Genomic DNA, 16,501 nt, shown 5'->3' on the forward strand with positions numbered 1-16,501 from the left:
TAACGCTATCACTGGCAATGAGTGCATCACAGGTAAGCATTTAAATAGTGGAGTCTTCCAATCAGCTCACAGAGAAAAACACGGCTGAAGTGCATAGCAGTATCCAGCAGGATGCAAGACAGCTTTAACCCTAACACCAGGACTGTCCAGGGAAAATCAATTCTTAGTTGTTTGTCAATAAAGTGACACTCGCATGCATTACTCTTATTTAAAACCAGTCCAGGTTTAGAACGAAACTTTCAGTTTGAATAAAAGTCCCTATCAATAATTATTACTGTAAAGTCAAATTATGACATGAACTGAAAATAAATCATTATAACTGTTCTACTGCTACAAATGATTCTTCCTGATAACCATGAATCACAACAGTGAGGTGAGAGTCTCTCTGCTGGGATGCCTATTATTACCTTATTACTAGAACCAATGACTACCATTATTTTTTTAATCCTCCAGGAGAAAGAGAACCATAGGGAAAAATTAAATTGTGCTGGGAATAGGTGTGAAGTAAGTGTTGACCTCACTTCAATCATCCCACTTGACAGTTTGCACTCTCCACACACCCCAGTATAAGATAACCGCATATTTGTTATTTAGAGGGTGGAGGCAAGACATAAAGAGGGCCGTCCTTTAAAGTAGTATTGAGGATGGAGACTGGTTCACTGGAGGGCATAAATTGGGCTAAAGCCAGAATGTTCACACGGTGGTTTCCACCTTTCATAAAAATATTCATATTCAGTCTCTCTCTCACTCAGTCCTGTTGCCTCCACTTTTGAAATATTGCTAGAATACCCCATTTTCTGAACCAAGATGCAACCAAAACTCATATCCATTCTTTGTTCATCTTCTGTCTCAACATTTGCAACCTCTTCCTATTTGACTTTCCAATCTATTCCCACTCCCATCCATCCTAAATCTTCCTCTCTTGCAGCTCCACATCACCTGCACCTCTCTGCAAATCCCTACACTGGATCCCTATATCGTCCTTCATGCCTCATCTTGAAATACTTCCCTCACATCCTGTTAGATCTATCTCTGACCTGCGCCTCTTCTCCTCTCCAATAACCACCTCTCCCTCCTACAAGACTTCTCTCATGCTGCTACCAGCCTATGGATATCCCACCACACCTTATCACTCTTCCCAGTCCTCAAATCTTTACACACTCTCTGAAAACCCATCTCTTTACTAGATATTACCCGACTCCCACCAATACTATTCACACTGATATCTCACCACTGTCCCAATCTCCACTCTGACCCACACTCACTCTACTTGTCTCAGCTCTGTCCTTTTCCTATTAGAATGTAACCTCTGTCACATTAAGAGTCCTTCTTACCCCTTTTCACGTCTGCACTTATTTTTTCTACCGTGTATGTCCGTTTTTTGTATGTCCTGTTTTCCCAACTGTACAGCGCTGCCGAGCATTGTGTCACCTTACACATTAATGGGCAGCACGGTGGCTAAGTGGTTAGCACTTCTGCCTCACAGCGCTGGGGTCATGAGTTCAATTCCCGACCATGACCTTATCTGTGTGGAGAGTCTATATTCTCCCTGTGTTTGCGTGGGTTTCCGCCGGTTGCTCCGCTTTCCTCCCACACTCCAAAAACACACTAGTAGGTTAATTGACTGCTATCAAAATTGACCCTAGTCTCTCTCTGTCTGTCCGTCTGTGTGTGTATTAGGGAATTTAGACTGTAAGCTCCAATGGGGCAGGGACTGATGTGAGGGAGTTCTCTGTACAGCGCGTCGGAATCAGTGGCGCTATATAAATAAATGGTGATGATGATACTAAAATTATTCTTTTTACAGTATTCCTTTCCTTTTCTACTTACAATATACAGAAATACTATTTGTCTTGCTTCAAAGATGGGTCACTGAAAGTATTTGCACAGTCAGTGCTAGTAACAGGTCCGGCTTGGTGGAACGGTGACCCAGATCTGAGTAGTAGAGGTATATAGAGGTGCGGCTGTAGAGGTATATAGAGGTGTGGCTGTAGAGGTATATAGAGGTGTGGCTGTAGAGGTATATAGAGGTGCGGCTGTAGAGGTATATAGAGGTGTGGCGGTAGAGGTATATAGAGGTGTGGCTGGGCCAATGCTCACTTTACACAAAATTGATTTTCTGTTTTTCTTATGATATGTAAAAATAATTATTTAACTATTGTATGTTTTATTGACAATTTTATAGTTTCAACAGCATACAGGTTAGATTGCAAAACAAATAATTTGTTAATAAAAGTAAACTAACAAGAACATTGTTATAATGTTAAACCTCAAATGAATTGAGGGTGAGAGAAAAGAAGAAAGGAGGAGGAGGGGGGGGGGGGGGGGGGGGGGGGAGGGGGAGGGAAACTCAGCCCGGCATCCTGTTGTCAGCTAGATGTTTAGAAAATCCTTCTATTATTTATCTATTGTAAACATTTAAATATGGGATTAGCTTTGGTGTTTATTTTATTTAGAAGGTACAGTTTGATTTTGAACCAAGGGGGGTTAAGATGGTGCAGGAAGGGGAGAATAATTACATAACTCCAGCAAGTTATCTTCATCGTTCAAACAGTATTTCTGGTCTAGAGGGGGAAGAATGCGGCAGAACGTTAATTACATAATTATCTATATTCTGTGCACTGCAAGGAAAATCGACTGCGAACATAGAACAAACCTGAGCAAAAAGTTAATTAATTCTGTGTCCATTTAATTGATTTAAACGTGAGAATTGGATTCTGAAATAACTCTTTTCTGGCTGTCACTTGCACCTGTCTAAATCTTGTCAATCATTATACAATATACAGCGTATTAAATCGTAGTAGATTTTGCATCGTAATCAAAATGTATCGCGTCTTTGTAAGACTCTTAGAAAAGTGGTTTTGCTAAAGCAAAATCAATATCATAATGATCCAGTACCTGCAGGTTTCTGCCTAATTTGTGATTACTTGTGGGAAATGCGTATTCTGACCGGTACGTCTCTGTATATCAGTCACTCTGTCCGCAGACAGCTTATATCTGTCATATTGTCTATCTTATTGTGATGATTTATAGGGCAGATTTGGTGTAGGAATATATAAACATGTTCTCTACAATTTAAAACATACCAGAAATGTTTCATACTGGACGACTTATTGGAAGATCACTTGGGTATAAAGGCAGGATCAGCGCTACCGTGAATCTAGGCAGTTGCCTAAGGTGCTGATGATTAAGGGGGGGCCTAAAACACTGAATGAATGACAATATAACTCATCTGGTGCTTTTAATGCTCCTGCGGCGCCCCCACAGGTCGCTGATATGGAGAAGAAGCAGCCGCCAGCTTCTACCTGTACCGTCCCTCACTCCGCAGCCTAGAAGTGTGTCCAGGTGCGTGGAGAGTTGCACTGTGCAAAAGTGTAAACATTACACCAAAGTGCAACCTCCTGCTATATTAGTAAAACCTCTTTAACATAATTTTAAGTTTTCTGATTTTACCGTAAAATTCTGCTCTGCTGTTTAACCTACTTTATGACTTAAATGAGTCATGAGAGTGAAGTGATTTGTGAAGTAATTTGTGTACAAAGTTTATTTTTACATTGATCAGAGTGCCTCTAGAAAGACTCTTCTCTGCAGCATAGAGGTGCTCAATGGGATCCATTAAAAGTAATATAATTCCTGCCAGAGTCAACACCTGCCCTCAAACCTCGTTCACCGTCAATAACACCACAATTTCCTCAATCTCCCAAGCCCGCTGCCTTGGTGTCACACTTGACTCCACCCTCTGCTTTATTCCTCACATCCACACTCTCTTCCAGTCCTGTCAACTCCACCTTAAAAACATTGCCAGAATACGCCCTTTTCTTACTCAACATGCTACCAAAACTCTAATCCATTCTCTCATCATCTCCCGTCTTGACTATTGCAGCCTCCTGCTATCTGCCATTCCTGACACCCATATATCCACACTTCAATCCATCCTAAATGCTGCTGCAAGACTGATCTTCCTCTCTCACCGCTGCACATCTGCTGCACCACTTTGCAAATCCCTACACTGGCTCCCTGTGTCCTCTAGAATCAAAATCAAATGACTCACCCTTATCTGCAAAGCCCTCAACAACACTACCCCTGTGTACATACCAAATCTCTTATCAAAATATTCTCCCTCCAGCCCACTTAAATCTACCTCTGACCTGCGCCTTGTCTCCTCTCTGGTAACCACCTCTCTCTCCTGCCTACAAGACTTCTCCCGTGCTGCTCCCCACTTATAGAATTCCCGACCACGCTCAATCAGGCTTTCCCACAGCCTTCAAATCTTTAGATGCTCTTGGAAAACCCACCTCTTTTTTTAGAGGTGACCTTATCCTCGATAACACTATTCACACTACTGCACCCTCACAACTATCCCAATCTCCACTCTGAGTCACACTCGCTCCCATTGTTTAAGCTGTGCCCTCTTCCCCTTTGAATCTAAGCTTTGTTTTCATGTCTCCATTAATTTTGTCTGCCTTGTCAGTTCTTGCTTTACGTATGTCCCGTCTGATGTATGTCCTTGTCTTACACTGCGGAGCACTGTGACGTCTTAAAAATCTATGTGCTAATAATAATAATAAAGTATAATTCGAGCCCTTTTGCATAGTGGAAAGGCACAGCAAGGAATTGCAGCTGATATTGTACCTTCTCCACCCTTTTATCTCACTTCAATGGTCTTGTTCCGCAAAAAGAAATCTCACTTCTGCACTGAGCTACAAGGCAAGGTGTACTGGCACGGTGCCAGTGGCACCTCTACTCTGCAAAGGACTTTTAGCTCTTTGCAGATTACCTAAATGTACAGCCAGTGTTACTCTGTAGGGGAATCAAATAGATTCAGCACAAGTACTTATTGTAGAGATGAAACTTACAGTGGCAAGAAAAAGTATGTGAACCCTTCGAAATTACCTGGATTTCCCCATAAAATGTGATGTGATCTTTATCTAAGTCACTAGAATAGACAAACTGCCTATTTAAGCTAATAACACAGAAACAATTATACGTTTTGATGTCTTTATTGAAGGCGCCGTTTGAATGTTCACAGTGCAGGGTGGAAAATGTATGTGAACCCTTTGGAATTACCTGGATTTCTGTATAAATGGGTCATAAAACGTGATCTGATCTTCATCTAAGTCACTAGAATAGACAGACTGCCCTACTTAAGCTAACAATACAGAAACAATTATACGTTTTGATGTCTTTACTGAAGGCACCGTGTGGACTGAACAGTGCAGGGTGGAAAAAGAACCCTTGGCTTTAATAGCTGGTTAACCCTCTTTTGGCAGCAATGACCTCAACCAGACACTTCCTGTAGCTTCGGATCGGACCTGCACAACGGTCAGGAGGGATGTTGGACCGTTCCTCCTGACAAAACTGTTTCGGTTCAGCAATATTTCTTGTGATGTCTGGTGTGAACCGCTTTATTATTGTCATGTCACAGTATCTCAATTGATTTGAAGTCAGAACTCTGACTGGCCAAATCCAGAAAGTTAATTTTCTTCTGTTGAAGCCGTTGAGTGGTTCATTTTTTTCTGTGTTTTGGGACATTGTCCTGTTGCATCATTCAACTCCTGGTGAGCTTCAATGGGTGGACAGCTAGCCATACATTGTCCTACAAAATGTGGTTCAGACCCAAACCATGCTGTCCCTCCACCGTACTTTACAGTTGGAATGAGGCTTTGATGCTGGTACTTTGAGCCTTTTTTTCTCCACATATAGTGTTGTGTGTTCTTTCCAAACAACTCAACTTTCATTTCATCTGTCCACAGAACATTTTGCTAGTAGCGCTGTGGACTATCCAGATGCTCTTTAGCCAACTTCAGTCATGCAGCAATATTTTTTTTGGACAGCGGTGGCTTTTTCCGTGGTGTCCTCCAAAGAACACTATGCTTGTTCTGTATTTTATGTAGTGTTGACTCGAGAACAGATATGTTTGCATGTTGCAGATATTTCAGTAAGTGTTTAGCTAACACTCTAGGAATATACTTAACCTCTTTGAGCATTCTGCGCTGTGATTTTGTAGTCATCTTTGCAGGGCGGCCACTTCTAGGGAGAGTGGCAACAGTGCTGAACTTTCTCCATTTATAGACAGTTTGTCTTACCGTGGACTGATGAACATGAAGGCTTTTAGGGAGGAATTCAATTCCCCCCAGAGTAACGCTGTGCTAAAACCTATTAATGCGGTAATTTTAACCCTGCTTTCTGAGCCACGAACAAAAAGCTAGCATTGATATTAGCGAATTGATGGCAATTATGTGCACTATTACCGTAATATCAGTAATAGTGCGCAGGCCATGTTACTTTCGGCAACTGAATTCCCCCCTTAGGGCTAGATTTACTAAACTGCGAGTTTGAAAAAGTGGGGATGTTGCCTATAGCAACCAATCAGATTCTAGCTATTATTTATTTAGTACATTCTACTAAATAACTAGAATCTGATTGGTTGCTATAGGCAACATCTCCCCTTTTTCAAACCCGCAGTTTAGTAAATATACCCCTTAAAGTTACTTCTGTAACCTTTTACAGCTTTATGCAAGTCAATGATTCTTAATCTTTAGTAATCTGAAATCTCATTTACTCGAGGATGGATTCACATAAGGCAATGCTACCTGTAAATAGAAAAATCCAAATTTGTGAGGGCTGGGCAACTATAACCAACACCTTCAATCCTGTCTCATTGATTGGACTCCAAGTTAGAGAACATCTGATGCCAATTAGCTTTTTTAGACGTCCTACTTTGAATGTTAAAAAGATGCATTCAATATGGACAAGAAAAGTACTGAAATGTGCTATTAGTTTAAGCAGACTGTGTTTGTCTATTCTTGTGACATAGATATGGTAGGTAAGAAATGTGGACATATTTTGGTAATGGCTTTGTGATGCCTGGAACAATAAAGGAATTCCCCATGATTTCCTACTATCAAACATGCTTTAAGGACCCATTTAGTTTTGGGGCACTTTGAAGAAACCACCGGTAACCATAATGGCCAGTAGAAGTCTATGTAGAGGACTCATATCCAGGGAGAGTCAGTCACCTGGTATTTGGGTGTGTCACTTACAATCACATACACACGTTTCATTTTATTGTTGTTCAACCTTTCACTGAGGAAATGACTGTATGTAAATAACGTTCCACATCATATATAATCTTTTCAGGAAATTGCAGGGGTTGAATTATACAGAAAATGTCTATATATTATATTTGGCATTCAGAGAGAAGTGATCACAAAACGTCACTTCAACCTTTGCGTCACTGCCCTTGTCGGGCCTCTAATAGAGATGATGCTGCCTCAATCAATCTGGAAAACTCTCTAAATAAATGGATGTGCACCCTGCATGCCCTCTATCCATACCTCCCATCTCTGTTGTATTAGTCACACTGGTGCCATTACTAATAAGTAGAGTCATATCTTTATTAAAGGCAAAATTCAAAGACATCTTTTGACAATTTTAATACGCAGAGCAGTACCTGGTGCCCAGCGTAATACGCAGAGCCGTACCTGGTGCCCAGTGTAATAAGCAGAGCTGTACCTGGTGCCCAGTGTAATATGCAGAGCCGTACCTGCTGTCCAGTGTAATATGCAGAGCCGTACCTGCTGCCCAGATTAATACGCAGAGCCGTACCTGGTGCCCAGTGTAATAAGCAGAGCTGTACCTGGTGCCCAGTGTAATATGCAGAGCCGTACCTGCTGCCCAGTGTAATATGCAGAGCCGTACCTGGTGCCCATTTTATTACGCAGAGCAGTACCTGGTGCCCAGTTTAATACGCAGAGCCGTACCTGGTGCCCAGTTTAATACGCAGAGCAGTACCTGGTGCCCAGTTTAATACGCAGAGCTGTACCTGGTGCCCAGTGTAATATGCAGAGCAGTACCTGGTATCCAGTTTAATAAGCAGAGCCGTACCTGGTGCCCAGTTTAATACGCAGAGCCGTACCTGGTGCCCAGTTTAATACGCAGAGCCGTACCTGGTGCCCAGTTTGATAAGAAGAGCCGTACCTGGTGCCCAGTTTAACATCTTGTATAAAACAAACAACATATGTATCATGCTTACTATTTGTTCCTAATCTGTTACATGTTTCTAATCTATGCCTAATGCCCAGGACTGCTGAGTAATACAACTGGAGAGCCACAGTATAAAATAGACAAACTATCTCATTGTACAGCTCTACGGAATATGTTGGTGCTATACAAACAATAGTAATCATCAATATTTTATGTTTTTGAAGAAGTCATTGTAGATAAAGCAGAATATAGCTTATTACAATTCATTGCTGGGGATGGTGTAGGAACAATATATATGTGGAATAAATCAATCTCCGGAAGATAAATTAAATCTAACTATATCCTTCTTACAGGTTCTGCTTTTCCATCCATCCTAATCCTAACAATATATATATCTGACCCACTTCACCTGAAACACAATGTACTGCTTCAGATTCTCCCAACTACTTTTCTGTCTTGGCTGAATTGAACGATTGGCATTAAAGGTGTTTTCTGGAAAAACAGAGAGAATTGATATTGTCAATTCTCAATAACCTACAGGAAGGGGTAAGCTAATACTCTTCCATAGTGACAGCGCCCCCTGGAGGCCTACAGACTTCCTTCCTGAACCTTGACCCTAGGGCGAGGTAAGATCGTTCAGCAGCCCAGTATTCTTGGCCACTGTTTCACCAGCATGCACAATGGTGTTATACGACTATATACAAAAATAGTATTGTTCTATATTATTACTAGAGATAGAAGTGCATACATATAGTACATAATTAATATTAGCCTTTGTGTGTTCTCTAACAGTGTTTAACAAAACATTTTATACATAAAAGTAGCATCTAGTGGTTTGGTAAAAGTTTCTGGAAATTCAGAAATTTGTCATCGGTGAAATTAAACTCTTGGTGAATCAGCGGACTTGGGAGACTAAGGAAATTGTGGTGTTGATGGTGACTTTGGCAAGTGCAATCTCAGCGGAGTGTTACGGGAGTGAGAGGGAAAGTTTAGACGGTTGAACACACCATCTCTAGTAGTTTGGAGGCAGAAGGGAGGAAAGAAATAAGGTGGATAGAAAACGAATAATTTTGGTGCTTAGATTAACTACTGACAAGAACGTGTGAAGGTGTGTATGAAGCAACTACTGTGTTAAACAATCAAGCAAACAGTATACAAATACATTGGTCCATTCATGTAATATACACAGTATAATCCCTGTGGCATATCTGCAAGTAAGTGCTTTCCCATTAACTATAAACTCCGACACTCATCACACCTTCTATTCTGACACATTTGTTGGGAATCACCCAAAATGAAGACGATTGTCATGAGGAATCCCTTCCTCCGAACTGATTGTTGCTCCTATAATGAAAGCTCTCATCAGTGCCAGAGATTAATATCTAGAAATTACTGTTTTATACACAGAGTAACAGCAGATAGGTACTAGCCAGGGGTCTGTAGTATTTTACTGATATATACTCACATATATTCTTTTAATACAATGATGTTTTGTTATTTTTGGTAGAGCAGTTTCTTGGCACTGCCTAAGCTGTTCGGTGCTAATGACAGGTATGTAGACTGAGGGAAACGCAGTATGATAACACCCCAATGTCTGTCCTACTTGTAAGATACTATTTTAGGGCGAGACTTGAACGACCACATTTCTAATACAAATACTATGAAGCAGCTGAGGTAGCAGACAGAGGACATGAAAGGTGATTATGGGCTGCTGACGACCTGTTCCAACAAATGACTGAGGAGGTGTTACCTGGTGATGAAAGGTAAGTGGAATTAGAAGCAGGTAAATAGTGTGAGACGACATTACAGCTGGCGTTAGCTGAAAGGAGACACCTCTGTACGATGTACGGCTTTCAGCAAGTTGAGACCAGAATGTCTGCAGAGAGCTGGGCGACTTTCTGAAACCAGTTTTATAATAAATCTATCCTGCAGGGCTGAAACCACCTTTTCATTGATTTTTCTCATTATATTTCCAGAGTAGAGAACATGTAGGGGCTCCTTTATTAAAGATTAGAGTGATGTTTCCACGCGTTTTCCCACAATAAAGCCCCATTGAAGCTCATTGTAGTGCTTTTCAGCTGCTTTTTGTTCTCTCCAAACACAGCATTGAACTCTATTATTCAGATATTCTTTGCCGCATTTGATCCATCTATATATTTACTGTTTTGGGCAAAAGGCTCTCATTGAAGTACTGAGGACAGGGACACAACTGTGGCCAGTGAAGAGGTAGCTGTAGAGCAGAGTAAAAGTGGTGGAAACAAGAGGAGAGAGGACCTTGCTCAGAGAAGCTTACAATCTAAGGGGAAGGGCAGACAAACAAAAGACACAGGAAAGGTGTAATGGGGACAGGGTCGAACGGAGCGAAAAGGAGGAAGGGGAGAGAGGGAGAGGTAGCCGATAGGTGGGTAGTTAGGCAGGTGACGAAAAGGCTTTTAAGAAGAAGTGGATTTTAAATGCTCGTTTGAAACTGCTAAGATTGGGGGAGGTTCTAATAGCAGGAGGGAGATCGTTCCAATGGAGGAGGCAGCACAGGAGAAGTCTTGAATACGTGACTGAGAAGAGGTAATGAGAGTGGAGGAGGGGCGAGGATCGTTGGGCGATCGCAGAGGGCGGGAAGGAGTGTGAATAGAGAGGAGGTTGGAGATGTAGGGAGCAGTGGAGTTGGCGAGGGCCTTGTAAGGGTGAGGAGCTTGAAGAGGATTCTGTAGGGGAAGGGGAGCCAGTGAAGGGGATGGTAGAGGGGGAAGAGAGATGTGGAGCAATGAGAAAGGAAGATGAGTCCAGCGGTGTCATTGAGTACGGAACGAAGAGGCGCGAGATGAGAGTGGGGGAGGCCAGTGAGGAGGTTACAGTAGTCCAATCGAGAGATGATCAGGGAATGGATGAGAGATTTGGTGGGGTCCTGAGAGAGGAAGGGCCGATTATTCTGAAGGTCATTTATTGATTAGTATTTTTCTTTGTAAATGTAAAGTATATTAAATTTTTTCCCTTGGTCAAAGAAAAAAAAAATATTTTCATTTACAAACAAAACATAAAATCACACAAAGTAATAAAGAACCCTCTGAATAATTATGTTTGCTGCTGTTGAAAATGGGGTTAGTCAGTCCTCCTATTGATTGTCACTCGGTTTACGCCATCACATGCAAAGTCTGTTTAGGCAGAATGAGGATTGTTTTTTTTACAATGTTAATTTCAATATTTCTTAGACAGGCAAAATGAGTTTGGTAGTTTTTGGTTTAGTAAATGAAAAATAAAATTGAAATTGAAAATTAGTCTGTTAATCTAATAAATAGGCCCATAAGTATATGGGACTTGTGTTGTATTAAATGTGCCTTTATTGTGCACAACTACTATAACCAGGTATAAACTTATACTTTAGAGCAGGCTTGGCTAACCTGTGGCACTCCAGGTGTTGTGAAACTACAAGTCCCAGCATACCCTCGGCCAGCACGGTGGCGAAGTGGTTAGCACTTCTGCCTCACAGCGCTGGGGTCACGAGTTCAATTCCCATCCATGGCCTTATCTGTGTGGAGTTTGTATGTTCTCCCTGTGTTTGCGTGGGTTTCCTCCGGGTGCTCCTGTTTCCTCCCACACTCCACAAAACATACTAGTAGGTTAATTGGCTGCTATCAAAAAATTGTCCCTAGTCTGTGTATGTGTCTGTGTGTATGTTAGGGATTATAGACTGTAAACTCCAATGGGGCAGGAACCGACGTGAGTTCTCTGTACAGCGCTGTGGAATTAGTGGTGCTATATAAATAAATGGTGATGATGATGATACCCTTCCAGAAATAAACTGCTATATATTGGCAAAGGCTTGTAGTTTTACAACAATTGGAGTGTACAAGGTTACCCCAAGCCTACTTTAGAGGCTTGTAGAAATGTACAATTGTCTTAACATGGAATGTGGTTAGGGAGCGCTAACCTGCATATTTGACATTTACAAGTAGGTGAGGTTATAATTTAAGTAATCGGTAAATGAGACAAATATAGGTTACATTTGGTTTGCTCATGCCACAGTTATATATTTTAATGCAGAGCGGGCCGCGGAGCTCTTAAGTCTCGCGAGAAGAGGTAATCCTGATCACAGGTAAGTACAGTTGGCAAGATGGAGCTGGGAGGACATGATGTTTCTGGGGGGTGGGCAAGATATGTAAACCAGAAAAAAAGATCAAACCCCAGAGGTGCTGGACAAGAAAGATGAAGCAAAAACAAACAAACAAACAAAAAAAAAGTCTGTCAATGGACCCAGTTTCCATTAAGTTACAAAAAATAAACATAATCGCTAAGGATCCCTATACTGTACCTTGTATCAATATATATATATATATATATATATATATATATATATATATATATATATATATATATATATAAAGAAAATTACATTTTGTTAATTAAATCAATATATAAAAATCATTCAAATGACACTATTAAAATCTATCATAAAATCTACTGCATTGGCTTATTAAACTATAAATGCCAATGTGGTCATGTGCTTTGATCAGAACAACAGTGTAATGCTCTTGTTCATCCAAGACAAGCCTATTGCTGATACCAATGAGCAACCAGTAATAATATAGGATATTAATGCTAAATTAAAATATAAATGTCATTGTTGTTCATATGTATTATTGTTGTTTTTGTCAAAACACATTTCCTTCAGCTAAAGTATGTTTTACATAGCTCCTTGTGTACTGTGTGTGTCCTAAGAACACAGCCCCAAATGCACGATCCAAGGAAACTGAAAGGTAGTAGGAAGGTGCATGGAAACAAGACTGAGCGTCTGCGCAGCAAACATTTGGCATTTGCATATTGCACGGCCAGATATTTCGCTCTCGTGTAAGGAGGATAAGAGGGATTCTGGCAAGACTTTATATAAAATGTTCTTTAGTTAAAACTTGACAAGTTACAAAATATGGGGAATTGGCACCATCATAAAAGGTTAAATACACACAAACTTCACTGTCACCTGCTAAATGAGGTTTTTCTATTCCTTTGCCCTCTTATGTGTTAAACTGGGACAATATGTGTATGGACCGTATTAAGCTATTGAAAGAATGTATTAATATAGTCTACAGTAATGGCCTACGGCTGTACAAATGTCTTGCAATATCAGGTGTGGCCACAAGATGTCCTCGCACCAGAAATATGAATTTGGTACAGATTACAATAAGGTGCCCAAAAGAGATCAGAGGTAGCCAAGCAAACGTGACTGCTAACTTCCCAAATTCAACCCAGCTGAATCCACAGATATTAGGATTACTGATCCAATTTATCAGGGTTGAGACACTGTTTAAACAGCCCTACACCATGTAAATCAGGTGGTGACAGCAATTCCCGTCACCCTATCGGGGTACTGGTGTAGATTATTAACCTTGAAATTTGAACCAGCGCCTGTGTGAGGTACGCTCACACAGATCCTTTAATAAACAGCACTGATTAACAACAACAGTCCAAAATATAGTTGCAGTGAATTGTTCTGTGCTTCTGGACACTTGGTCAAGTCATGCAGGATATATTTATTATACAGGTAGTGGACAAAAATAAAGCAAACACCAATAGAAATCCATGTAATAGGGCTCTGGGCCAGTACATCCAGTATGAGCCGTGAGTCTACCAATGTCAGGAATGTAGCAATATTCTTCCACAAGAGTCACTCAGCTGATGCCTGGTTTATGTTGGTGGAAAATTCTGCGTTGGGTGGAGATCCAAAATATACCACAAACGTTCAATTGGTTTCAGATCATCTGATGAGTGAGAAGGCCATGACAAATGGGTAACATCAGTATCATCAAATCATTGTGAGATCTCTGTGTACAATAGTATTATTGTCATCATGGAAGAGACCCTTCCTGGCTGGAAAGAGATACTATAAAGTTAGGGTGACATCATCACAACCATTTAGTGATTAGCATTGACGTTGTCTTCTACGGGAATGACTGCACCTAAACAATGTCCCATAACATTATGGAATCACTAGAACCCGTTCGCTGATATTATTCCTTTGGCGTTCCATGCTGACATCACCTTAGACACTTTTGTCCATGAGAGGGAGAGATGTGACATTTTACCCGTTTTGGATCCCAGGAGCAATTGCATTCTAACACGGCACTGACTTGGTCACTGCTGGGCGCCAAAGAGTTTGGCCTTTGTGTAGGTAACAGTAATTAGTGCAGACACTTGTTTTAATCTGTTTTACGGGAAGTTATGTGGGGGATAGAAAGTTTGTATGGGATCAGTGGATCATGGCATCTAACCACTATGCTGCTGCTCATCTATCACAGCAAGAAGAGATAATAGTCGTTTGGTTGATCAGATTGTGCTGAGAATTGGGGAATCCGCTGGTAGGGAGTTGAGGCAGCTGGGCATTGTCTATATTATAAGTATGTTTAAAGAAATGTGGCTTCCGCAGCTAACTGGCAGCATGTGGGATGTAGTTATTGTGGGACTGGGGTAGGGCATCTGCACCTTATGTATCCTACAGCAAATGGCATGAGACAGTCTTGGCCGACAAGGCGCTGAAGGGTAACAGATTTGCAGAAAGTGAAGTCAGCATATAATACCTATTTATCACATTCAAGAGCATAAACAGGCCTCTTGTACTGATTTTTAAAATATGGTTTCTGGTGTATAACGCCCCTTTGATAAACCGGAAGATTGCAGTAATAAACAAGAAGCAGAAAATGAAAATGCCATAGAAATATCATAGGAAAACATGGTTTTACAGACTGCTAAATACCAAAATTAACATTTTCATACAAACATACATTTTTACATTATTGTTGACATTGCACGGTAGCTGTTAAAAAACAATAAATAACAATAAAGTATTACTCCCCTATGCCACTACAGAAATATGAAAGTCATCCACATCTTTAGGACATCGTCCTGATGAAATCTGATTTAAGTGAAAGCAGAGACTGAGTTACTGTGATATTACAAGCCCTGCCACCTATATATTAATCAACCAATCCTCACTGTGCATTTCTGCAAAGCAAGACTACAAAACGGTCAGTCATTGTCTGCTATTAGAGAAGCCCCTCCTTCCTATCTGCTGCAGAGGGGTGAAAGACAGCATAATGGGCCGATTTAGAGATGTATGAACACTCGAGTTATTTCATGTATGTTATTCATCTCCGTAATACACAGCCTTTGCCATATATTAATTTCCAATAGTGCCTTTCCTTGCTCGTTAAGTTTTGGCTACATTATTAAAATTGAGGGCAACGATCATGACATTGCCTCAAAGACAATCAATTACGTACAAAGACGTTCTGTACTTGCCGATTAGAGATATGAATCAGGAGCGGCAGTCTGCCCAGTAGATGGCGCCATGTACATATAGACATCTGATAATCTTCATAGAACACTGGATAAAGTGTCACATTTCCCTGTATGGTAATGGGGTCTCTGCACTGACCTCTCCATGTAATCTGCTGAGTCTGCAACTCTGGAGACCTGCAGAGCTCAGCAGAAACGGCTCGTTGAGAACATCTCCATATTCTTTCTAATGAGACAAAAAAATTATCTAAATTTCTAAAAAAGAAAATAGTCAAAACCAGTTAATGTCTGAAAATAATCTCCTTTGTAGTGGAGCGTTTTCTACAAGCAGCTGTTTAGGAGAGATTATATTCTTCATAAAAGCCCTTAACAATGACCAACTGAAGACTTGTTCCCATTACAGCAAGCATTGTTAGTACGTTGGCGTGTAACACGTGTCAGTGGGTCTAACCATGGTTAGCATGTTATTACTGCACTTATCAGTGTGCACAACCCCTAACTCAAGGTCTAGTTGAAGTTGCACAACATTGATTATCCCATGTGTCACAGTAACAGTCAAAAGGGGGTTTAAACGCCTTCCAACCACTTTAACATATTGGAGTGAACAAGCCCTCCTGCACCTTCTACTTCCTTCTGTATTTTTCCATAACTGTTTATTCATCTTGGTTGTTTTAATTTTCATTGCACTGGGACTATGATCGAAAACTATTAGATAAAATTGTATCCAATACAATGGGTTGTCTCGTATCCAAGGGCAACTATCTAAAAATGTATTTAGTAAAACTTGAAGCTGAAAATGTCCAAACTAATAAAGTTAAATTATCTGGAGTTAGGATATATTATTTAAAGCAGATTGATAAATGTAGAAAATATTCTGTAGAGAAAATCCCCACCTCAGGATACACGAGATGTAGAAATTAAGTGTGAAGGGCAGTGATAATTATATTTAACTATAAATGCATAAATTAAAGAGAAAACTCTACTACAATTTGGAAATTCAGTTTTTGCTTGTATTTAATAAATTACACAGGATTACAGAATATTACTTTACTGAAGGTTTGGCGTTATAGATCGTACTTTAGTATTTCTCTTTTATTTGCTAATAAATACATTTCATATGCCAAGCCAGGAGCCATGTGTTTGTAGTTAGTGGGTTGGGATGACTAATTCTCACAGTTAGTGACTGGTGTCTGCGCTCATCCCACATACTGCCCCTCTATAGACTGATGTG

Source organism: Mixophyes fleayi, chromosome 7 (assembly GCF_038048845.1).
Source record: "Mixophyes fleayi isolate aMixFle1 chromosome 7, aMixFle1.hap1, whole genome shotgun sequence".
Taxonomy (NCBI): Eukaryota; Metazoa; Chordata; class Amphibia; order Anura; family Limnodynastidae; genus Mixophyes; species Mixophyes fleayi.